Source organism: Panthera tigris, chromosome A1 (genome assembly GCF_018350195.1).
Source record: "Panthera tigris isolate Pti1 chromosome A1, P.tigris_Pti1_mat1.1, whole genome shotgun sequence".
Classification (NCBI taxonomy): domain Eukaryota; kingdom Metazoa; phylum Chordata; class Mammalia; order Carnivora; family Felidae; genus Panthera; species Panthera tigris.
The window spans coordinates 26,498,773-26,523,451 of record NC_056660.1 but is presented as its reverse complement, the minus strand read 5'-3'; the positions used below and the strand labels follow the sequence as shown (position 1 = coordinate 26,523,451).

General features: G+C 37.7%; 1 protein-coding gene and 1 pseudogene across 5 annotated transcripts in view; both read left to right on the top strand.

Moving 5' to 3' along the window:
- Positions 1-23,922, top strand: part of LACC1 (laccase domain containing 1) — a 33,079-nt gene extending 9,157 nt beyond the window's left edge. For 4 of the 5 annotated variants that reach the window (XM_042976375.1, XM_042976466.1, XM_042976518.1 and 1 more), the window contains exon 7: positions 190-3,609. The gene's annotated coding sequence lies outside the window, so the exon portion shown is untranslated. Of the gene's footprint in view, positions 1-189; positions 3,610-23,851 lie in introns of those variants that run through there. The other variant, XR_006214014.1, reaches the window with a different exon arrangement.
- Positions 21,392-21,750, top strand: LOC102956381 (annotated as a pseudogene).
- Positions 23,923-24,679: the final 757 nt, after the last annotated feature.

Sequence of the window (24,679 nt, the reverse complement as noted above, 5' to 3'; positions counted from 1 at the left end):
TGCTGACCCTTTAGCACATATCTAATTTTCCTTAAGTTTACTTTTAACTGAATTAATATTATTTTTAATCTTCACAATGTCTTTAACTCTTTAATATACAAAAGACTTTAGTATACTTAGTGATTTTTACCTTGATATTACAATAACATTAGTAAGGGTCTCTTATTTGATTTCAATGTATTTTTACAGATATTGACTGGATTTTTACACAGCTGTTTCCTGCCTCCTCCTAAACCAACGACAAGAGACAAATTTAGCTGTTTGATTTACTTAAAACCAAAAGGATTATAATGGATAATTCATCTTTAGGTATATTTTCACTATTATCCAAAAACAAATGATTTTTATTTGATTCTAACAAAATCTAGATGAGGATTATTCATAAAGTGTGGTCTATTTTCTGTGTTGCATGAATCAGGAATAGGTCTGTTCATTTCAGTATTTATTGGGTACCCTCTTTGTCAGGCACTGGTGAAGCATAGGTGAGTCAAAATAAGTAATAATTTTTCCCCTTGAGTCTAATGCAGTGGAGGAGATAAACACTTATAATACTTAAATTTAATTTTGATAGCCGTGGAAGAGTACTGAAGAAGAGAGGATTAATTCTCTCTGGAAGGCAGGATAGGGAAAGTGCTATATAGAAAATGATATATCACATGGGCCCAAAAGATGTACAGGCTTTTGACAAATGAAGAACAACCATAACAGGTAGAGGGAACACCATGAACTAGGGCATGAAATTGAGTGTGTAACATGTTCTAGAGAGAGAAGTGTGTAGGCAGGAGTTACTGGAAAAACAGGTTCGGAAAGAGATCAGTTAAGGTCTCACATGCCATGTCAGAGAGTTTAGAGTTGATTTTTCAGTTAAAGAGTAGGCATAAAAAGTAGGGGAGTGTTTTTATTTTCTCGACATCTGTAACAGGATGGATTTAAATTGCAAGAGACCAGGCCAGAGAGAATTAGTTAAGAGGCGAAATACTTTAAAAAAGAAATAATGAAGCCTAAATGAAGACCATGGAAATTAAGATGGAGGAGAATAGATGGAGAAACGTTTCAGATATAGAATCAGTAGATCCTCTTAATAGATAATGAAGAGGACAGGTGAGGAAGAGTGGGGAAGTCATTGATGACTCCAAGATTTCTGGTTGGTTGACTACCAAGAGTGGCAACAAGAGGAAGAAAGAAGTTTGGGAAAAGGGAGAAGGATAATGAGTTTGACACGCAGACCAAAGTATATCCAGATGGAAATATTTGGTCAATGACTAGAAATACAGCCCTGTCACATTGGTGGGAGCTGGGAGAAAGATAGAGCTTTAGAAGTTGGCTTTGCAGAAATGAGGCCTGAGGCCATTGGAGTAGACTGAATCATCTAGGCAGAATTACACGATGAGTGAAAAGGAGGTTTGAGGGTGAAACCTCATACAACACCTGGGTTTGAAGAACCAAGAGGCTGAACCAGTAAAAAAAAAAAAAAAAAAAAAAAAAAAAAAAAAAAAAAAGATTAATAATTAGAAATAAGGGAAGAAAACCAGAGTATTCCCATTTTGAAGAAAGAAGTCAGTGTGGATGTGAGAGGAACTCAGAATTTTCAGAGACACAGCGTACAAGAAATTTTCAGAGATGGAAGAAAATGAGAACTGAGAAGAAACCAGTGGATTAGCCATATTGAAGCTGTTCTATAGGCAATGGTGGCAGAGTCGGATTTCAGGACACTGCGGAAGAGGATGCGTAGGTGTCCACTCTTCTTTGATAGTATTTACTAGAGAAGAGAAAGCGCTGGGGGCTGTGTATCTCAAAGGAAGGGGTATTTTTTTTTCTTTTGATCAGGAGTTTTAAATATATTTGTAGGCTGAAGAGAGGAGTCAAGCTATGTGTACATGGGGCAAAATGGTATATGTGGCGTGTATTTTTAAAGTGAGTAGTTCATTACATCTTCAACTTTTTTATTTTATTCATATGTGTCTTCTATGAACAGGTAGTAGAATAATGGAAAATTACATTTGTTGGGTATTTACAAAGGGCTTTTATATACGTTACCTCATTTTATCTTGACAGCTATTCTGAAATACATAGGCCAGTTGTTATTCTTTTTATTCAGATGAGGAAACTTAAGTCTCATTGAGGTTTAAAATCATATACTTTGTGATAAAGCAGGACTTGAACCCACATCTTATGACTTCAAATCTCATTTTAGATTTTACAGTTAATCAAAGCTATCTAAGTTAAATTTTTATTTTCAACGTTCTGTTAATATCATCCATTCATATATTCAGTCAAAATTTTGTTGAGGTACTAGGATAGGTTAAAAAAAAAATACACTTGTAGCCTTTAGGAGGTTTAATGTCTACTGAAAGGTGGCAGTCAATAAACCAGCAATTGCAATTCTGTGATATGTGTTGTTAAGTCGTCACAACCTGATACCTTGTTCAGTTGAATTCTTCTATGCAACTCGTAAGACAGTGTAAAATTTAAATACCTCGTCTCTTCCAGTTCAGGGAAGGCATTAAACATAGGACAACAATTTCAAACTCAGGAAAAATACTTTTGTTTAATGATAACAATGAAGATTAAGAATAATTTCACACATTAAGAAAGGTTGATCATTTTCCAGTTCTTCACTATGCATTATTTATAAATTATAATGGAAATTTATAAATTTCCAAGAGGATTAGGTGACCATATTTCACTTTATGTACCAGAATATTCTAAAACAAAATAAAATTATATTTGACTATGATTTTGGATTATCTGTTCCAAAGCATTTAATGAAAAGTCTCCTTGCTGTTTTACTCAGTGAAAAAGTTTTGATTAACTCAGAGACAGAATGACTAGGTTGTTAAATAATCATGTCTTACTGTTTCTATAAGATCTTTGTCACTCTCAAGCATTTATATATAGGTTTCTGGTACTTTGAGTGTAAAACCACAATGATGATTTTTATTTTTAATAAGTTTAGTTTTCAATCTAAGCTCTGCTACTAACTGCGCATATGAAATACTGGTTGTCATTTTATTAAGAAGAGGAATCACGTTTGTAAATCACATGAGAGTTCATGACATGATTCTTTTGGAGGTACTAAGTATCAAACTAAACTTTGTCTAACTGTAGTTTTAAATTGTGAATAGTAGTATAGTGACCAAATAAATGTGCTGTACTCCAGTGCTTTATAAAACAAATGAAAAAGTGAACTTTCCACTAGGAGGCAGTATTTCTACAAGTAGCTTTGCTCTTTTCCTTGGTATAAAGTTGAACCAACCTTACTCTCTGTATTTATTTGTACCAGGAAAGAAAAAAAAAAAAAAAAGAGGTGCTTTTAAAGTTAATGAATGTATTGCTCTTACTTTATATATGGACCATCTTGTAGTTCAAGTATATAAAAGCATTTAGGAACCCTCACCCACCTGGATCTATCTCACTTCTACAGAATCTCCAGTAATTCCTTTTCTGTAAGTAGAATTTTGGGGGAGAAATTCAGAGAAGCTTATTCTATGACACATGACAAAAACATAACACCCATGGATTCAAAAGCTGGAGGATAAGATGTCAATTACATGTGAATTATATCATTTTATATTTCAAAGTAGATTTAATAATTGTTTTTACTTGGTTGTATTAAAGTTATACTTAAAATATATCCATCCTACTTTTTTTTTTTAATAGAGAGCAAGAACGGGGGAGAGGGGCAGAGGGAGAGAAAGAGAGAGAGAATCTTAAGCAGGGTTCACACTCAGTCTGACATGGGGCTTGATCCCACAACCCTGGGATCATGACCTGAGCCATATCATGAGCCGGACGCTGGACCGACTAAGCAACCCTGGTGTCCCAACATCCTATTTGTTATGTGAACTCTTAGATGCCACCAATCTATGGAAGTCCAGCACTTTCAAGAAAGCACTGCTCAGTTATCTATGTGTTTGTGTGTGTGTGTGTGTGGATCTGAGTGTTTGTGCTAAATGGCAAGCAAGAAATGTGTATGTATTATATATAGCCTGTTTGCCCTAAATAATGTAAATTCACACACAACATATTGGATGAGTGGAATTATGGATTTCTTTTTATAAAGTTTTTGTAACTTGTGCAGTAAAGAATGGGAATCATAGTTTATATGCTTTCTGTATGTGTTTATGTGAACTGTGGTCTAGAGCACATGTGTTTCCATCGTAGGCAATGTTTTTAAACTTGTGATATCAGAGATGGGGCGGCTGCTACAAGTAATGAGTTATTCTGTGCTAGCTATTTGCTTAGTGAAGGAAATAGAATCTGTCACTACTACTTTTTCCAGATTAACACATTTAGTTTGGACTCATGATGATCACGTATCAATTGTGTAGAGACAAACTTTTCTTACTCTCCTTAAATAGATTTTCTTTCTAGAGAAATAAATGCTTACATCGTATTTCCTGTGTCCTTGTGCCAAGTGCCTGTGGTAAACTATGTCCCTTCTAAATCTGGAGCAGGCTTTTTGTTTTATTTAATTCTCAGAAGGCTGGGGTGTCCAGTTACTGTATTCTATTAAATAATTAAAGCTTCCAGCAGACTCTTTAGCTCAAAATGTCACATTCCTTTCTAAGAACAACAAAAAGAGAGTTCTCTCATTTAATGAGAAGCATTTGTGGAAAATAGATGTGTTCATGACAATTGAGTTTTGAGTTTTTAATATCCTCCATTTTCTTTTCTCTTTTTTTTTTTTAAATGTTTATTTCTTTATTTTGAGAGCAAGAGAGAGGGAAAGAGAATTCCAAGCAGGCTGCATTCCATCAGCACAGAGCCAGATGTGGGGCTTGATCTCACAAACCGTGAGATCATGACCCAACCCAAAATCAAGAGCTGGACCCTCAACCAACTGAACCACCTAGGTGCCCCTATCCTCCATTTTCTTAATTCCTAGTTTTGCGTTATACATTGCTTCAATTTACATATTATCAGTACTTCCCTATTCCTTTACTTTCCTTAAGCACATGTTTTAGAGTTTATTTTCTATCCCACCCCATCATCCTCGTGTTTATAATTGATGTTTCCTCTACATAAGGTAACCTAATTCTTTAATTTTTATACTTTCAAGTACATATTCAGACTTGGGTATAGTGTTGCTTATTGGACATATCCTATGGGCCCCTCAAAACAATATCCTCCAAACTTAACTCACCATTTCCCCTCCAAAATTTTTCCCCTCTGATGTTCTATTTCAGAGAATGAAACCATTTTTCATGAAGTTGTTCATCCAAAAATCTTAAGGGTGTTTCTGAATGTCTCCCTTTCCTTCACCTCTTCTTCCCCTATACCTCTGCCTTTATAAATCTATCATCTGTTCCCAAGTCTCTCTATCTTAACTGCCAGACATTCAGATCATCATCTCTCAGGTGCATTATTTGGCCAGCCTTCTAACTAGTCCGCCTTCATTGAATCTCTTCTTTTACTGCCATTTTTGTTCTAAAATGCAAATCTGGTCATATTACATCCTTCTGTACTATATGATGTTTCTGCTATCTCCAAGATGAAGCCCTACTCACTAACTTTTATAGGAGCTATTATGATCTCACCCCTTTGTTACCTTTTCTATTTCTACCACTCCCCACTCTCTATTGCATATTCCATCCATTCTGTGCTTTTTTTTTTTTCATTTCCTGGAATATACCATTAAGCTCAGTCAGACCACAGAGGTTGGTTTGTATTCAAAGACTGACTAGAACTCAAATTAGCCTCAAGGTTACTTTTACTTAGGTTTTCTCCTGAGAAAACAAGCAGCACCGAGGACATACATAATATAAACATCTAAGTGAATGGATACAGCACTGGAGTGTCCCCCCCCCCCCCAATTCCATGGAGACATTTGACCAAAATTCAGTTGTCAATGTAGTGTATACTCAGCAATATGCCAGGTCATATATAGAAGAATAGTAGTTTTTGTTCCATTAGGCAGGGTGAGGGGCTATGTTAATGTTCAAAGGTCTACCTTCAACAAAATATAACAAAATTTTGCCATATCTAAGCAGTATTGTATACGGTGTGCTCTTGGCTTTGGGAGTAGATTCCCATGATTCATCACTTACATACGACATCCAGTGCTCATCCCAACAAGTGCCCTCCTCAATGCTCACCACTCATTTTCCCTTCTCCCCCAGGCCCTGCCATCAACCCTCACTTTGTTCTCTGTATTTAAGAGTCTCTTATGGTTTGCCTCCCTCTCTGTTTGAAACTATTTTTTTCCCCTTCCCTTCCCCCATGGTCTTCGGTTAAGTTTCTCAAATTCCACATATGAGTGAAAACATATGATATCTGTCTTTCTCTGACTTATTTCACTTAGCATAATATCCTCTACTTCCATTCACATTGTTTGCAAATGGCAAGATTTCATTCTTTCTCATTGCAAAATAGTATTCTATTGTATATATAAACCACATCTTTATCCATTCATCAGTTGATGAACATTTGGGCTCTTTCCATAATTTGGCTGTTATTGATAGCCCTGCTATAAACATTGGGGTACCTGTGCCCCTATGTATCAGTACTCCTGTATCCTTTGGATAAATTCCTGGTAGTGCTATTGCTGGGTGGTGGGGTAGGTCTATTTTTAACTTTGTGAGGAACCTCCACACTGTTTTCCAGAGTGGCTGCACCAGTTTGCATTTCCACCAACAGTGCAAGAGGGTTCCCATTTCTCCACATCCTTGCCAACATCTGTTGTTTCCTGATTTGTTAATTTTAGCCATGCTGGCAGGTGTGAGGTGGCATCTCAGTGTGGCTTTGATTTGTATTTCCCTGATAATGCATGACATTAAGCATCTTTTCATGTGCTTGTTGGCCATCTGGGTGTCTTCTTTGGAAAAGTGTCTATTCACGTCTTCTGCCCATTTCTTCACTGGATTATTTGCTTTTTGGGTGTGGAGTTTGATAATTTCTTTATAGATTTTGCATACTAGCCCTTTAACTGGTATGTCATCTGCAAACATCTTTCCCATTCCATTGGTTGCCTTTTCGTCTTGTTGATTGTTTGCTTTGCTGTGCAGAAGCTTTTTATCTTGATGAGGCCCCAATAGTTCATTTTTGCTTTTATTTCCCTTGCCTTCAGAGATGTGTCGATTAAGAAGTTGCTGTGGCTGAGGTCAAAGAGATTGTTGCCTGTTTTCTCCTCGAGGGTTTTGATGGTTTCCTGCCTCACATTTAGGTCTTTCATCCAGTTTGAGTTTATTTTTGTGTATGGTGTAAGAAAGTTGTCCAGTTTCATTCTTCTGCATGTTGCTGTCCAGTTCTGTCAGCACTATTTGCTAAAGAGACTGTCTTTTTTCCATTGGATCCTCTTCCCTGCTTTGTCAAAGATTAGTCGGCCACACATGTGTGGGTCCAATTCTGGGTTCTATATGCTATTCCATTGGTCTATGTGTCTGTTTTTGTGCCAATACCATATACTGTCTTGATGATTACAGCTTTGTAGTAGAGGCTGAAGTCCGGGATTGTGATGCCTCCCGCTTTGGTTTTCTTTTCAACATTACTTTGGCTATTTGGGGTCTTTTGTGGTTCCATACAAATTTTAGGGTGTTTATTCTAGCTCTGTGCACTCTCACTGGGATTGCATTGAATGGGTAGATTGCTTTGGGTAGTACTGACATCTTAACAATGTTTATTCTTCCAATCCTAGAGCATGGAATGTTTTCCCATTTCTTTGTGTCTTCTTCAGTCCTTCATAAGCTTTCTATAGTTTTCAGCATACAGACCTTTTACATCTTTGGTTAGGTTTATTCCTATGTATTTTATGTTCTTGGTGAAATTGTAAATGAGATCAGTTTCTTTATTTCTTTCTGTTGCTTCGTTATTGGTGTATACAAATGCAACTGATTTCTGGACATTGATTTTGTATCCTGCGACTTTGCTGAATTCATGTATCACTTCTAGGAGTCTTTTGGTGGAGTCTTTTGGGTTTTCCATGTAGAGTATCATACAAAAAGTGAAAGTTTGATTCCTTTGCCAGTTTGGATGCCTTTTATTTCATTTTGTTGTCTGATTGCTATGGCTAGGACTTCCAACACTATGTTAAACAACAGTGGTGAGAAGGAGACCCCTGTCATGTTCCTGGTCTCAGGGAAAAAGCTTTCAGTCTTTCCCATTGAGGATAATACTAGCTGTGGGCTTTTCATATATGACTTCTATGATGTTTAAGTATGTTCCTTCTATCCCGACTTTCTTGAGGGTTTTTATTAAGAAAGGATGTTGTATTTTATCAAAGACTTTTTCTGCATCTATTGATAGGATCATGTTTCTTATCTTTTCTTCTGTTAATGTGATGGATCACACTGAATGATTTGTGAATATTGAACCAGCCCTGCAGCCCAGGAATGAATCCCACTTGATCATGGTGAATAATTCTTTTGATAAACTGTTGAATTCAATTTGCTAGTATCTTGTTGAGAATTTTTGCATCCATGTTCATTAGGGATATGGCCTATAATTCTCCTTTTTTGTAGGGTCTCACAGAAGCTTTCCTTCCGTTTCTATTTTTTGGAACAGCTATTAACTCTGCTTTAAATGTCTGATAGAATTCCCCTGGGAAGCCATCTGGCCCAGGACTCTTATTAGTTGGGAGAGTTTTGATAACCAATTCAAATTCTTCATTGGTTATGGATCTGTTCAAATTTTCTGTTTCTTTCTGTTTGAGTTTTGGTAGTGTGTGGGTGTCTAGGAATTTGTCCATTTCTTCCAGGTTGTCCAGTTTTTGACATATAATTTTTCATAGTATTCTCTTAATTGTTCTTATTTCTGTGGTGTTGTGATCTCTCCTCTTTCATTCGTGATTTTATCTATTTGGGTTTTCTCTCTTTTCTTGAGAAGTCTGGCTAGTGGGTTATCAATTTTGCGTATTCTTTCAAAAACCAACTCTTAGATTTATGGATCGGTTCTACTCTTTTTTTTTTTTTTTTTTTTTTTTTGGATTCTATATTGTTCATTTCTACTCTAGTTTTTATTATTTCTGTTCTTCTGCTGAGTTTTGGTTTTCTTTGCAGTTCTGCTTCTAGTTCCTTTAGGTGTGAGGTTAGGTTTTGTATTTGGGATTTTTCTTGTTTTTTGAGATCGGCCTGGATTGCAATGTATTTTCCTCTTAGGACTGCCTTTGCTACATCCCAAAGGGTTTGGACTGTTGTGTTTTCATTTTCATTTTCTTCCATATATTTTTTAATTTCTTCTTTAATTGCCTGGTTGATCCATTCATTCTTTAGTTGGATGTTCTTTAACCTCCATGCATTTTGAGACTTTCCAAATTTTTCTTGTGGTTCATTTCAAGTTTCATAGCCTTGTGATCTGAAAATATGCATGGTATGATCTCAATTCTTTTGTATTTATTGAGGGCTGTTTTGTGACCCAGTATGTGATCTATCTTGGAGAATGTCCTATGTGCACTCAAGAAGAATGTGTATTCTGTTGCTTTTGGATGAAAAGTTCTGAATATATCTGTCAAGTCCATCTGTTCCAGTGTATCATTCAGGGCCGTTGTTTCTTTATTGATTTTCTGCCTAGATGATTTGTCCATTGTTGTAAGTGGAGTATTAAAGTCACCTGCGATTACTGTTTTCTTATCAATAAGATTGCTTATGTTTGTGATTAACTGATTTATATATTTGGGTGCTATCAATTAGGGGGCATAAACATTTACAATTGTCAGCTCTTCTTGATGGATAGACCTTGTAATTATGATATAATTCGCTTCTTCATCTCTTACAGTCTTTAGTTTAAAATCTAGTTTGTCTGATGTAAGTATGGCTACTCCAGTTTTCTTTTGACTTCCAGTAGCATGATAGATGGTTCTCCATCCCCTCACTTTCAATCTGAAGGTGTCCTCAAGTCTAAAATGGGTTTCTTGTAGACAGCAAAAAGATGGGTCTTGTTTTTTTATCCATTCTGATACCCTATGTCTTTTCATTGGAGCATTTAGTCCATTTACATTCAGTGATTTTTGAAAGATATGGATTTAGTGTCATTGTGCTATCTGTAGGTTCCATGCTAGTGGTGATGTCTTGTCCTTTGTCGTCTTTGCAGCACTCCACTCACAGAGTCCCCCTTAGGATCATTTGCAGGGCTGGTTTGGTGATCATGCACTCCTTTATCTGGGAAAGCCTTTATCTCTCCTTCTATTATGAATGACAACATTGAAGGATAAAGGGTTCTTGGCTGCATATTGTTCTTAACACATTAAATATTTCCTGCCACACCCTTCTGGCCTGCCAAGTTTCAGTGGACAGGTCTGCTACTACCCTTATGTGTCTACCCTTGTAGGTTAAGGCCCATTTGTCCCTAGATGCTTTCAGAATTCCCTTTATCTTTGTATTTTGCTAGTTTTGCTATGATATGGTGTGGTTAAGATCTATTCTTATTGATTCTTAAGGGAGTTCTCTGTGCCTCCTGGATATAAATGTCTGCTTCCTTCCCCGGATTAGGGAAGTTCTCAGCTATAATTTTTCAAGTAAACCTTCTGCCTCTTTCTCTCTCTCTTCTTCTGGAACTTCTGTGATACAGATATTATGTTTCATTGAATCACCTAGATCTCTAATTCTCCCCTCATGGTCTAGTATTTTCTTATCTCTCTTTTTCTCAGCTTTATCATTTTCCATAATTTTATCTTCTTTTTCACTTATTCTCCCCTCTGCTTTCTCCATCCTTGCTGTCACTGCAACTAGTTTATTTTGTACCTCATTTATAGCATTTCTTAATTTGTCATGACTGTTTCTTATTTCCTTGATCTTTGCAGCAATAGATTTTCTGGTATCTTCTATGCTTTTTTAAAGCCCAGCTATTAATGTTAAGACTATTATTCCAAATTCTTAATGAGATATATTGTTTATATCTGTTTTGAGCAATTCTCTAGCTGTCATTTCCTGGAATTTCTTTTGAGGAGAATTCTTCCATTTCATCATTTTGTTTGGTTTTCTGTCCTTTACGTGTTTTAATAGCTTGTTTTGTGTCCTGCAACTGTGAGAACTACCATATTAAAAAGGGGTCATACACTGTCCAGGGCCTGGCCCTTCAGGAGGTGGAGTGTGTTGTGTTTTTGGAGTGTGTTGTGTGCTCTCTGTTATTTTGACTCTAGTTGCTTTATCTCCCTACTCATAGCGGTGGTTTGGACCTTCTTCCACTTGTGCTTTGATTTGTTCATTGAAGTAACCCTGGAAAAAATTCAAAATGGGGGGTGGTGGTAGAAGAAGCCTTATTCCATACAAAGAGAGAAATGACTAGAGTGGGGAAAAAGAAAAGAAAAAAAAATGACCAGAGAATCAGAGAAACTATACTATATGGCTTAATCCAGAGAGAAAGAGGAAAATAAAGAAGAAGGAGATACAAAAGAGGTGTAAAAAGAATAGATTTAAAATGTCCCATTAAACAAACCACCAACTAGAATAGAGAAGAGAAGAAATAAGAGGAAGAAAAGAAAGAAAAAAGTTATATATATGTGTGTATGTGTATACATATACACGTAAACATATACATATACACACACACACACACACACACACACACACACACACACACAAAATAAGAATTGACCAAGAATCAAACCAGAAAATGCAAAAACACTGGGAGGATATCTGATGCTGCCTTGGAACCAGTGGCTGTGCTGGTTTGGAGGAGGGGCCGTCTGGTTCAGTCAGTGTCAATCTTGGTTGGCAGATAGCAGTTACCAGGCACGGACGGGCGCGGTTTGGTGTAGGTGGGTCCCGCCTCCACTGTGGCCCTCTGTCCTATTCCCTGAAGCCCCACCTTGTTGGTGATGGAGAGAAAAATGGCACACCCAGTCTCTTTTCCCTGGACTGGGTGTCCCAAATCACTGTGTTCAGGCGTTTGTCACAGTGCTGGGTGGTCGCGAATGGGCTGGCTTCTCTTGCTCTACAGTCATTCGTGCCTCCCATGTGCTTGTCTGGGATTCAAACCCTGATGTCTTAAATTCCTCTTCACCTGCCCCTGTTCCAGGGTAGTGCCACTCCACCCAGCCAGGGGACAAAGGGCCTCAGGCTGGCCGGCACCTGCAGGATCTTTTGTCCTTGGAGAGGCTATATGCCTTCTTCCCACAGCACTCAAGGGAGGGGACTGTGCTCTCTGACTGCGCCTCTGAGCTCGCTACCAAGCCAGGGTTCGATCCCCTCCCCAGGCGCACGCACAGGGCGGCTGGCCCCAGTCCAGAGGAAGTCCCACAACCCTGGTTCGTCACTCCTAAGGCTGTTTGCAAGTTAGAAATTGGTTCTTTCTCCATTTTTTCCATTCCCCGGTATGTGGTCCAGAGAGGTTTTTCTCTTGTCCAAATATAATCCTACACTTCCACAGCCTCTCTTTCTCTTTCTTTTGTCTCTCCACAGAGGGGGATCCCTCCCCTCCTTGCCTACGCGGCCCATTTTATCTCTCCCAATTCATAATCACATGCCTATGGCCCACCAAGCTGTCCCCGTGGGCCCCTGGAGATATTTTTGTCACCCTGTAGCTCGTCTTCTGGCCTCCATACTGCTGTGTTTGAAAGATGAAGGAACTTCGGGCCCCCTACTTCTCTGCCATGTTGACTCCTCCAACTCTAGCCATTCTTTAAGACTCAGACCAGGGGTCATCTTTTCCAGAACATTTTTGTTGGTCATTTTCTTGAGTACTATCTTGTGTATCATTTTTTTAAATAGTCCTCAGTGTACTGATTTTTAAGTGTTGGTCTGTTTACTTGTCTACTGGTATATGTCAGCTCTATCAGAGTAAAGACCAGGTCTTACTCATCTTCATTTTTTAAATATCTAGCGAAGATTAACACATTGTAATCACCTATATCTATAGAAAGAAAAAAGGGAGGGAAAAGGGGAGGAATCCTTTATTGATCAGCACAAAGTCTGAAAGGATAAAGATAATAAACCATTTGGGGCATTGTTGTGTGTGTGTGTTGTCATTTTCTGCCAAGTAGTTTTCTATCTTCAATATTTAGTTGAATTTATTTAAATATAAATTATAACAATACATTAATGTCATTTTAAGGAAAGAATATCTAAGATGGAGATCTGTTTTAAAGTGTTCATCCATGTTTCTTTAAAACATTAGAATTTCCAGTTTCCAATTCATGTAACAATATAAACTTTAAATTATTGCTTTAAAAAACATGTCTTCTATGGGAATGATGTATGTTAGAGATCAATATGTGTTTTCAAAACTGTTGATTTCTCTCCACTCCTGTAATAATATATTCTAGTATTTATCTTATATTACACAAGAGCCTTGGTCCCTGACCCCATGGAATGAACTTACTTACATCCCATTAATGAAAGGAATACATTCATTTAATCAAATCACTATGACAGGGATCCATAGAGTGAAGATCAAATAGGTAGGTCTCTTCCATGAAAATTCAATAGCTTGTCAATAGTTCTGTTGATATTTGAAAGTAAAGTAGTAAAAGTATTTTGTTTTGTTTTGGTAGACTCTATTTCTAGAGCAATAGTTCTCAACATTGGCTGCATTAATAGACTTACCTGTTAAGCTTTAAAAATCACCCCAAATCAATTCAGTTAGAATGGTGGGTACGAGTGTTACACAGTAACATCAGTGTACTTGAAAGCTTTCTTGATGATTTTAATGTGTAGCCAATGTTGAGGACCACTGCTCACTGGGTACTTTTATATCTTCAATGTTTAGCTGAACTTATTTAAATGATGATATATTAAAGGCACTATAAAGAAAGAACTTTTGCAATAGAGATCTATTTTAGGGCTTTCAGCCATGTTTTTTGTTTTGTTTTGCTTTGTTTTGTTTTACCCATCATTAGACTTGCTTGTTTCCAACTCGTAGTAAATTTGGGAATATTGAGTCCAATCTGATCTAAATTTAAAACTTCTTCTCTTCCCAACTTGGACCAGACAGGCATTGTTTGATCCCATTGGCAAAAGGCATACTTACTTACCACTTATTATAAAAGTGGTGGATTCCCCGAGTTAAAGATTTTTAGCATAGGACACAAATAGATGTACAAAGAATGCACCTGGGTCCCTCTCCAGTGCGCCTATGGGACTTGGCAGTAAGGGAAACTCACTCAAATGTAATTTCATCCTACTTGCTAATTGTGAATAATGAAGTCATTTGTGCCTGACTCAGGCATCTCATGTCTTCTGTCAACATTCATGAAACAGTGATAGGCTAACTTACTAGCTTATAAGTAGGATTAAATGAATAAATCCCAGACCCAGCAAAGAACAAGCACCCTAGTTACTTGACTCCCTATCTAGAGTTGTTCAAAAGTGGATGGATAAATCTCTTCATGAGGATACTGCATAAACATAGCAAGATATAAAACCCCAAACTAGTTTTCCTTGGACTTTCAATGTCCTTCCAATTGCGTGAATTTTATTATTCTTTTTAGAAAACATAGTACATAGGTTTAGACTTGTCTACAGAATACCAGAAGAATCTTATGGAGTTATTCCATGAGAAGTATATTTGTTGTGCCCCTTCAAGTTGAACCACTAGGAAATCTCTCCATAAACATGACGTCAATACATAAATGACCCAGCTTCCATCCATTGTCTCTATATATCCCTACTCTAATAAATCTTTATTTGCTTTCAGATGAAGGGAAACTCAAGATTATTATGCCAAAAATGTAATTGATCAAAACTGTTAGCACCCTGGGGAGTTAAGGTTTAAATGTCTAGTCTCTGCCTTGAGAACCCTTTCTGCCTTATTGTAAGTTAAATACGCCTGACTTGTTTTATTGGAAATCCATGGACATTAAGTTTCATTGGCATTAATGAGACTTTAGTATCTAAAGCAGAGGTAAGAACGCTCAATATTTGTCTCTCATTGCTGAAAGCCTCTGATAATGTTTATCAGAATACTTCGAAAATGTATATTAAGATCTAGTCTGGCATTCTAAATGAGTGGTAATGCAGGTTTGGGTCACCTATGATATCTGACCTTCACTGAGCATAAACATAGCTTTAACACTAACATGGTCATAATTAACCTCTTACTGTCATCGTCCTTTGTCTTTCCCTTTGCAAATGCTTTGTGTATCATGCACATGCATCCACTGGGTGGCGATATGTACTCAAGAATGTATACTGTTTCTTGTCATTACCTCCCCGCCCCCCCCCCCCCCCATCTAACTGAATTTAAGATGTCAAACATTTTTATGTGGAAAATAGCCATTGTATCAAATAACAAGAAAGAGTATTGTCGGAATTCAAGCCCCTAACTAGAAGTGACTACAGACATTTTAATAATGTTAATACTTCCTGCCACTTACTGACAACCACGTTGGCTCTCCTCCCAATATGTCCACAAACACACATTTGCAAAATAAGTGATTCTTCATGCTCTTTCCATCTCTCAGCATTTTATGGATTCATATGTCACTCCTTGAAACATACACATGCCCTTTTTAAATTCCCCTAACCTATTTTTCCAACTCCAATACTCTTATTATCTTCTTATTTCTGTGGCTCTTGCCTGACAATGGACCCTTCCCTTTTTCCATACACATTTATTCAAAAAATCAAATAATGTTAAGAGATTTTTACATATCATTAACTTTGACTACCTAATTTTTTTTCCAGATGAGCCGACTGAAGTCCCAATATAAAGTCAATAATGTTAGTGCTGGACGGGAGATTAGAAATCATCTACTTAGAGATTCTGCATATACCAGTGTTGAGACCCAGAGATCTAGTGACTTTCTTAGGGTCATCCCACAAGTAGTGATGTGGAACCACACATTTACTCTCTTGACCTTCAGGCCAGAGCTCTTTTCACCACAGAGCTTTGCCTTGTTTAATCATTGATTTATACACTTAACTAATTCACCCATTCAACAAAAATTGTTTGAGTAGCGGCTCTGTTCCTGGCACTGTGCTAAGGTTTGTAGGTACAAATTTGGATACTTTACACCACTTTAAAAAATTGAATCTAAAATTGGGTAAACTGCCACCAGGTGGCATAAGTCCTCAAATTGGCAAGGACATTTATTAGGCAGTTTATAGGTAACCATTCAGTTTTCCTTCTTAGACATTTTTTTTTTTTTCAAACTGAGATGGTGAGAACTAGTCTGAATGTGTAATCCAGACTTCTTTTCTGTTGAGGTGCTGCCAATCTGCCAGCCTCCCAGGTACAAGTCTTTGAGTTATTTTTCTGTTTCATGTTTTGCTGATTGAGTCACTGTTCCTTCCCTCACCTTTAGCTTCTTTATAAAAACCTTCAATTTAGCAATGTCAGGAAATGTCAGGAAAAAAAAAATACCTTGGGCTAGTCTCAGCCTACTGCGAGTTCACTGCTACTTCTGAGCCTTTGTTCCTGCTGTTCCCTTCCCTAAAATTTCTTCTCTTTTAAACTCATCCTTGACTTACCAGTATCCAACAAATATTTGAATGGTAATTATGGTGATGGTAATATATGAAATGCCAAACCACATACTCTCTTTCCATACCAGAATTTGCGATGTCCCTCTCTACCCTTTTGAGAGTAAAGAAGATCTAGTCGGTAAAATGGGTATATGAAAATAGATTGAAGGCAATTACCAGACCATAGTATCAGTCTTGCAGTGGTGGTCGAGAAAGAAATTGGTCCTTGAGTTAGGCTTGAAGGTAACTCAGATAATATAAATGGGTAGAGTCAAAGGTGGTTTTAGAATAGTGAGATGAGGGGCGCCTGGGTGGTGCAGTTGGTTAAGCGTCTGGCTTCAGCCAGGTCACGATCTTGCGGTCCGTGAGTTCGAGCCCGCGTCAAGCTCTGGGCTGATGGCTCGGAGCCTGGAGCCTGTTTCCGATTCTGTATCTCCCTCTCTCTCTGCCCCTCCCCCGTTCATGCTCTGTCTCTCTCTGTCCCAAAAATAAATAAAAAACGTTGAAAAAAAATTTTTTTAAAAATAAAAAAAAAAAAGAATAGTGAGATGAAATGGCATGGTATTTCAAAGTTTGACAATTTTAGCATGGGTAGAAGGTATGATGTGTATAGGTAAATGGTCAAAGTTGAAATTAAAAAGAAAGGGACAGTTTATGAGGGTCCTTGAATGACATGCAAAGAAGTTAGGACTTTGTCCTTTAGGCATTAAAAGTCATTACAATATTTAGGAAGGAGGGTGACACAAACAGATTTGTATTTTAGAAAGATCATCCCTAGGTGTATGTGGCATGAATTGGAAAGAGGTGAGACCAGATACAAGGCCAGCAGTTAGGAAATGACCATAGAACCTGGTGGGGGGTATTAAGGCCTGAACCAAGGTAAAAACTGTGCTGAAAGAAAGTCAGGGATGGATCTGAGAGCATCAACAGAATTTGACAATATGATATTGTGATTTATAATAAGAAATATGTATTTGGTCTTTGTCCCCTTTCCTGGCAGGGAGCTGCTAAAACTCAAGGAATTTCCTAACAGCAGAGAACCATAAAGGTGTCTTTTTTTACGTTAATGAGATGACTTTTGGAAAACTCCTTTGTAACCAAAGGATGGGGTCTGGTTGCCAGGAGAACTGAGGTAATACTGAAAGGTTTCAGACTGAAAGTTCCCTGAAGGAAAGGGAGAAAGAGCCAGGACTAGAGGTTGAATCAGTCACCAACGGTCAGTGACCAGTGGTTTAATCCATTGTGTCTATGTAATGAACCCAAAATGATGGGTTTCTGAGAGCTTCCAGGTTGGTGAACACACAGTGTGAACACACAGAGATAGTATGGAAGCTCCCTGCCCTTTCCCTATACCTTGCCCTATGCATTTCTTCCATCTGGCTGTTCCTGAGTCATATCCTTTTATAATAAACCAGTAATCCACTGAGTAAAATGTTGCTCTGAGTTTTGTGAGCCATTCTAGCAAATTTTCAAACTTGAGGAGGGAGTCTTGGGACCCTCCAATCTATAGCTGATTGTGACAACCTGGATTTGGGATTGGCAAATAAAGTGGAGGGGGGTGAGGGTAAGAATGGGTGTAGGGGATGAAGACAGTCCTGTGAGACTGAGCCTTTAGGCTGTGGAATTGGATGCTATCTCCAGGTACTGTCTTCACTGAGTTGAATTGTAGGACACCATCTGGTGTTGGAGAATTGCTTGGTGATGTGTGGGAAAATTTCTCCCCACAAATTGGAGTTGGTTACAGAACATTCAGATGAGGAATAAAATATGAGCGTAAGGTGGCCGCCAGGTTCCTGGCTTAGGTCACTGGGTGAATGATGATGTCATCAAATATGATAGAGGATGCAGGAGGCCAGACAGCCTTAGAGGATGGTGGTGAATGTCTTGAGTTTACTTTAGGACATATTGTCTGATTATTTTCACTAATCAACTTCATACATTATGAACATATAGGTTAGAATGAAAGATCTCAGTAAAGAAAAACTCCCTTATAAACATCCATCAATTAACATGTCTGTCAAAAATATTTTAGTGCTTCTTTTATGTCTTATAAGGAGTCAAGTGCACTAGGTATGTGGACCACACATCCCAAGTTTTCCACAGTAGTTTCACTTCCATATTATTCTTTTCAATAGAGGCAATTCATTAAATGTATAATTAATGTGATTTAATTTTTATGTCTTGTAAGCCTTTGCTCATAAGTTCAAAAGCATAAGTTTTAAAAGGTTTAATAAGGCCTGAGTCCTACCAATAAGAAATGTGTAGTCTAATCTGGAAGAACTCAACATCTATTAAAGAACCATTTAGTGCTAAATTTTGATATTGTGGGGCATCCAGAAAGTGGCTGTCATTTTTGGAAGGAGGAATCAGGGCTAAGGTGAAGCTGGAATTGCAGCAGTGCTCCAATAAGGAATCTGAAAAAGTATCTGGAAAAGCAGACAATGGGTGAGGAAAGCAGCATTAGGAAAAACACTTAAGTTGGACATGGCCTCAGTGTGTTTAATGGAGACTGAGGACCATGGCCTGCCTATCTTGATTAGTCTTTTGATTCAGCCACAGAGAGTGGCTGATAGGTTGTTCGACTCCTATTCCTGCTTTCCCACACCTACCTCCTCTTTAGTGTTCACTTTGTGATTATTTTTCTAAGGTATAATGAAGATTTCTAGCGATGCAGTTTCCATGATCTCTTTTTCCATTCCCTTGCTGTCTTTTTAAAATTTTCATCTCATTGTGAATTTCCACTTTTCTGACCTACATCCTAAAAGTTTGCTAAATTTTATATTCCCTAATCACCTTAGTTTCTATGTTTGGTAACATTCCCATTTGCCTATGAGGTCCACATGCAGCCTTTTGAGGCAATGTAACTGAAATTCCCATTAGAACTAACTGTGTAATAATGAGATCTTCTTCCAACATATTTTCAAGAGCTATGGACAAATAAATGTGGAAGTGAAACATCCGTAATGTGACAAGGATATGTATCAGTGCCTCCTGCATGGTAGGCATTTGATAAATCTTTTCAAATGAATTGGTTTTATATAATAACCTGTTCATAAGGAAAAGAATGCATCTTTTCTGGCGTATGCTTTGCAGAGCACTTTTTACTATCAGAACAAGAAATACAGTAGGAGGCTCAAAGGATAAGCAGTTAGGCCATGGTTCTTCTGGGTACAATTTCCTCTGGCATCTCCTTCAGTCAAGTCAAGCTGACTCCTATGCTCTGAGTGGAGGTGAGGGACAGGGAAGTGGTATGCCAACCCCCTTCTGTCCAGCGGGCCCTAGCCCAGAGATCTGTATGAAGTATATCAAAACACTCGTCCAAATGGCTAATGTCCACTTTAGCTATTTGTTCACAAATAGGAGTTCTGAATGCTTTGGAAACAGTTTGTTCTTTAAACTTTGTGAGCATTCCTTTTATAATTTGTTTATACTCTTTGTTGAATAAGCTACTAATGTCTCTGTTAGAGCAAAATTAAAATTCATCTAGGCTCACTTTGATGGTTAATCACAAATTTCATTTTAGCAACGTCCAACTTAATGAGATTTTTATTATGTATGTATGTATATGTATATAGGGTTACATGTGTATGAATTAAGAATGATAGCAATTTAGAACTGGGAGGAAACATACAGAAGAGTTCTGTTTAAAGCTTACATTTTACCGATGAAGAGATTTGTGACTGGTAAATTATTCTTTTTTCTTGGACTCAAGAGACTATTCTATATTTAAACACAATCCAGAAATAGCCTCTTTAAAGACATAATTTGCTACGATTCCATGACTCTGGAGCAGGTTACATGTTACATAATGCTCTTATTTTTATTAGCTGTGTCTTATCATCGTCTGTAAGTCTACAGGCACTTTGAAAGTAGAGATTTTGTTGTATTTATTTTGCATTTTACACAATACCTGCTTCATCCCACATCTGATACTGGACTGAACATTAAGCCATCTGTAGGCAGCCATGATCCTACACTGAAATTAAGGAAACAAGCCTTACGGTGGTAGGTCTCCTGTGAGTTTTGCACATTTTCTTTTGCTTCAGAACATCTGATAGTTTCCCTAGACCTTGTTTGCTGATAGAAACCTAACCAATTTGACAATAGATTTCATATTAAAAAATAATAATAATATAAAAACAGGGAGGGGGACAAAACAGAAGACACTCATGAATATGGAGAACAAACTGAGGGTTACTGGAGGGGTTGTGGGAGGGGGATGGGCTAAATGGGTAAGAGGCATTAAGGAATCTACTCCTGAAATCATTGTTGCACTATATGCTAACTAACTTGGATGTAAATTAAAAAAAAAAAGAAAGAAAGAAAACAAGTTTAAAAAAAGAAAAGAAAAAAAGAAACCTAAGTTGACAGTCTTCACCTGATATTATAAAGCTGCGTCTCTGCGTTCGGGCCCTCCCATCCCATTGTTTCCCCACCCCAAAACCAACACCTGATTTGGACTGGACCGAATTTACCATTCCCCAGTTTGGATACAAATTAGAATTGTTACCACTGTATGGGGCCCCCTTCCTTGTGCCCCTCAGCTCATCCTCCTTCCTGCCATGCTGAGTATAACACAGGCAGCCTGCTGTAATCCCACTCTTTGAGAGCTTAAACTATTGCTTACCTGTCACTATTACACAAATGAAATTGGTGTTGAACAATTTGAAAGAAAAGATTTTGTCAATTATTCACTTGACAAGTATTTATTGAGTACCTAATATATACGAATACTGCATGATGTTGCATGTGCTAGAGATACAACAGGGAACAAGACCAAATCCCTGCCCTCATGGAGTTGACATCCTAGTCCAGAAGAAACATGAAAAACAAACAAATGAATAGGTATATAATATAAAGTTATTGCTAAAAAGTAAGTGCTGTGAAGGAACATAAAGCAGGGAAAAGGAATAGAAAGTGACATCACTAATCAAAATCACTAACGTGAAGGAAATGCAAATCAAAACCACAATGAGACATCACCTCATACCTGTTTGCATGGCTATTATCAAAAAGACAAGAGATAACAAGTACTGGCAAGAATGTGAAGAAAGAGAGCCTTGTGCACACTTGGTGGGAATTGGTGCAGCCACTGTGGAAAACAGGATGGAGATTCCGCAAAAAATTAAAAATAGAGCAACCAAAACTGGGTAACTGAAGACATGAATGAGATGCTGGTGGTGACGGGGCCCTATAGACAGCTGCAGATGAACTGCTTCGACCCCGTGAAGATGGGCTTTTGTGATGGGCTGTGCAGTGGGTGTGGTGGCTGAGGCACTTTCTGGCACCTTTTCCTCAGGAAAAGGATTAAAGTGTGGGGTCAGGAGTTGATGGTGGTATCAGGAAAACCATGATGCAGGGTGGCAGCACCTTTGGCACATTCATGGCCATCGGGATGGGCATCCAATGCTAATCAGGGCAGTGGTTGCCCACTACAGCTACTCCTTCCCATCAGTCCCAGCTCACATACTATAATAAAAGGTTTTGAGTAGTTAAATAAGAGCCACCATATGATCCACAAATTCAACTTCTGGATATTTATCTGAAGACAACAAAACCACTGATTTGAAAAGATAAATGTACCCCTATATTCATTGCAGCATTATTTATGATAGCCAAGATGCAGAAACAACCTAAGTATCAATGTATGACTGGATAAAGAAGATCCACATACACAATGGAATATTAGCCATAAAAAGAAGGAAATCCTACCATTTACAATGACGTGGATGGACTTCAAGAGCATTATGCTAAGTGAAATAAGTCAGATACAGAAAGACAAATACCATATGATCTCACTTATATGTGGAATCTAAAAATATATATATAAAAATAAACTCCTCCCCCCCCCCAAAAAAAATCAAGTCCATAGATACAGAGAATAGATTGGTGGTTGCCAGAGGTGGGGGTGGGGTGGGCAAATGAGTGAAGGAAGTCAAAAGGTTTAAACTTCCTGTTATAAAGTAAAGAAGTCCTGAGGATTTAATGTAATAATGGTGACTATCATTAGTAACACTATAATGTATATTTGAAAGTTGCTGAGAGAGTAGATTTTTAAAGTGATAAAAAAATAGAAAAAAAAAATGACAGGAGGGAGTGCTGTTTTAGAAAGAATGATCAGGGAAGGCCTAGACTAGAGACATTTTGGAATCATTTGCGCAGATGGTATTGAAAGTCATCGGACAAGTGAGATCATGTAAGGAAGAAATGTACTTAGTGAGGAGACGTCTGAGGGCTCAACCCTGAGGCATTCCAGCATGAGAGGTAGGGAACTGAAGAGGATTCAGAAAAGGTCAAGAAGGAACAGCCACTGAGGTAGAAGGACAGGCAGGAGAGTGTAGTGTTCTTGGAAGTCAAATTGAGAAAGTACTTCAAAAAGGAGGACAATCAACTTAGACCAGAAATCAACTTTAGAATTTGACAATTAGAAGTTAATTGGTGATCAAGGACACAGTTTTGTTGAAATAGTGAGACCCTGATAGGAGTAAATTCTAGAGAGAATGAAAGGAGAAGAAAGGGAGGGTGAATGTGCACACTACCTTTGCACTACATTGCTACGAAAGGAAGCAGAAGATAGGCAGTACCTAGAGAGGGCTGTGACTAAGAGAAGCTTTGATTTTTCTAAAATGGGAGAAAGAACATCACTTTTGTGTGCAGAGAACAAAGATACAGCAGAAAGAAAGCTGATGATGCAAGAGAGAGGGGTTATCGTATAGGCAAGTTGTGGTGAGATTCAGTGTGCGTGCAGACCACATTTCCTCCAGTAAAAGCCTAACTTTCAGCCAAAGAGTTAAGGCATTGCAAAAGAAGGCAAACGGGCAATGGTAAATTAACCATTTTGGCGAGTGTGTATTTCATTTCTGCTCCATTTTGCTCTCTCATCATTAAGTTACTATGCATAATATAAGTGAAGTTATACTGATAGTAAGAATGTTGATATACAGATTTTTAGACAGTGACCCTTCAGTGAAATTAATGGTATCTGAATGAATTATTTGTGGTTTCGAATCCTAGAACAACTTGAAATGTACACTCTTCAGTGTATGGTAAATAAACTATCACATCCTTGCAATTAGACCCACATCATTAAAGTAATAGCAGCTTCCTTTTTGTAGCATGTCTGCTAATGGAGCTTTGGTTTTCTTGAGGAAAGCCTCAGAGAAAACCCAAATGGGAAAAGTATGACCCTACCAACAGAAAATACAACCTTTCCTGTTTGGATTTTTCTCTTTATAGTACTTCAGTTCTTAGTTCCCAGGCATAAATAGGGGTAGAAACTGACCTAAAGTCCAATGTACTTAAAAAAACAAATTCTACAGGATGAGGAATTTCGATGAGATAAATAAGAAACAAGATTTTCAGGACATCACAGTTGTGATCAGAAAGGGGAGCACTCTCAGTGAATATAAAACCTTAAGACAGATGTGATGGATTCCTGTCAGTGTAAAATTAGAGACTTTTAGATTTAGAGAAAGACAATAAAGATCATCTATTCCAACCACTTTATTTTACAGATGAATAAACTCCGTGACCGAGTGATTAAATTACTTAATACGAAGATGCAGAGGTGATTAGTGGCTGTGTTGAGTGAGTTTTAGAATTAACACAAAGAAAACTAAAATAATGATGATAACATTTATTGAGTGCTTTCATATACCAGGCGCCGTGCTGACTACTTTACAGTGATAACCTCAATTAAAATTTACAGCAACGGTTATACAGCACTATACGAGGTGGAAAGTAGGAGATTTCTTAACTGCTACTTAATTGACTTACCAAATTCACTACTTATCTCCATTACCTTCTCTTTAAATAACTGATTGATGCAGGTGCCATGATGAATACTTGAGGCTGGTAAGTTTCTTTCAAAAATTTCTTTCTACTTATCTAATCTGTAATCTATCTGTAGGCATAATCTACATTGGTGTCAGTATCACTTGGGGACTTGTTTAAAAAAACATACCCAGACTCCAAGGCTTGATAGCAAGTGTCTCTCATCCTCTTTGGACTAGTGGCTACTCAAGACATGCTTGTCTCATAGTAAAAGGCAGGAGTTAAGAGAGCAAGACCAATTGTGCAAGCACAGTTCAAACTTCTGTTTATGTCACATCCACTAACATCCTGTTAGCCAAAGCAAAACAAATGATCAAGCCTAAGTTTAAGGGGTGAGAAAATACACTCTTCTCATTAAGGAGAGGGATGAGGGTGAATATTTCTTAAGCAGTGATCTAATCTACCATCTGAATTTAAAACTGGTATTTTCTTCTTTACAAAAACAATACTCAGTATGTTGTTAGCAAAAGCAGTGCAAATTGCTGACTCGGTACAGTATAATGAGTGAC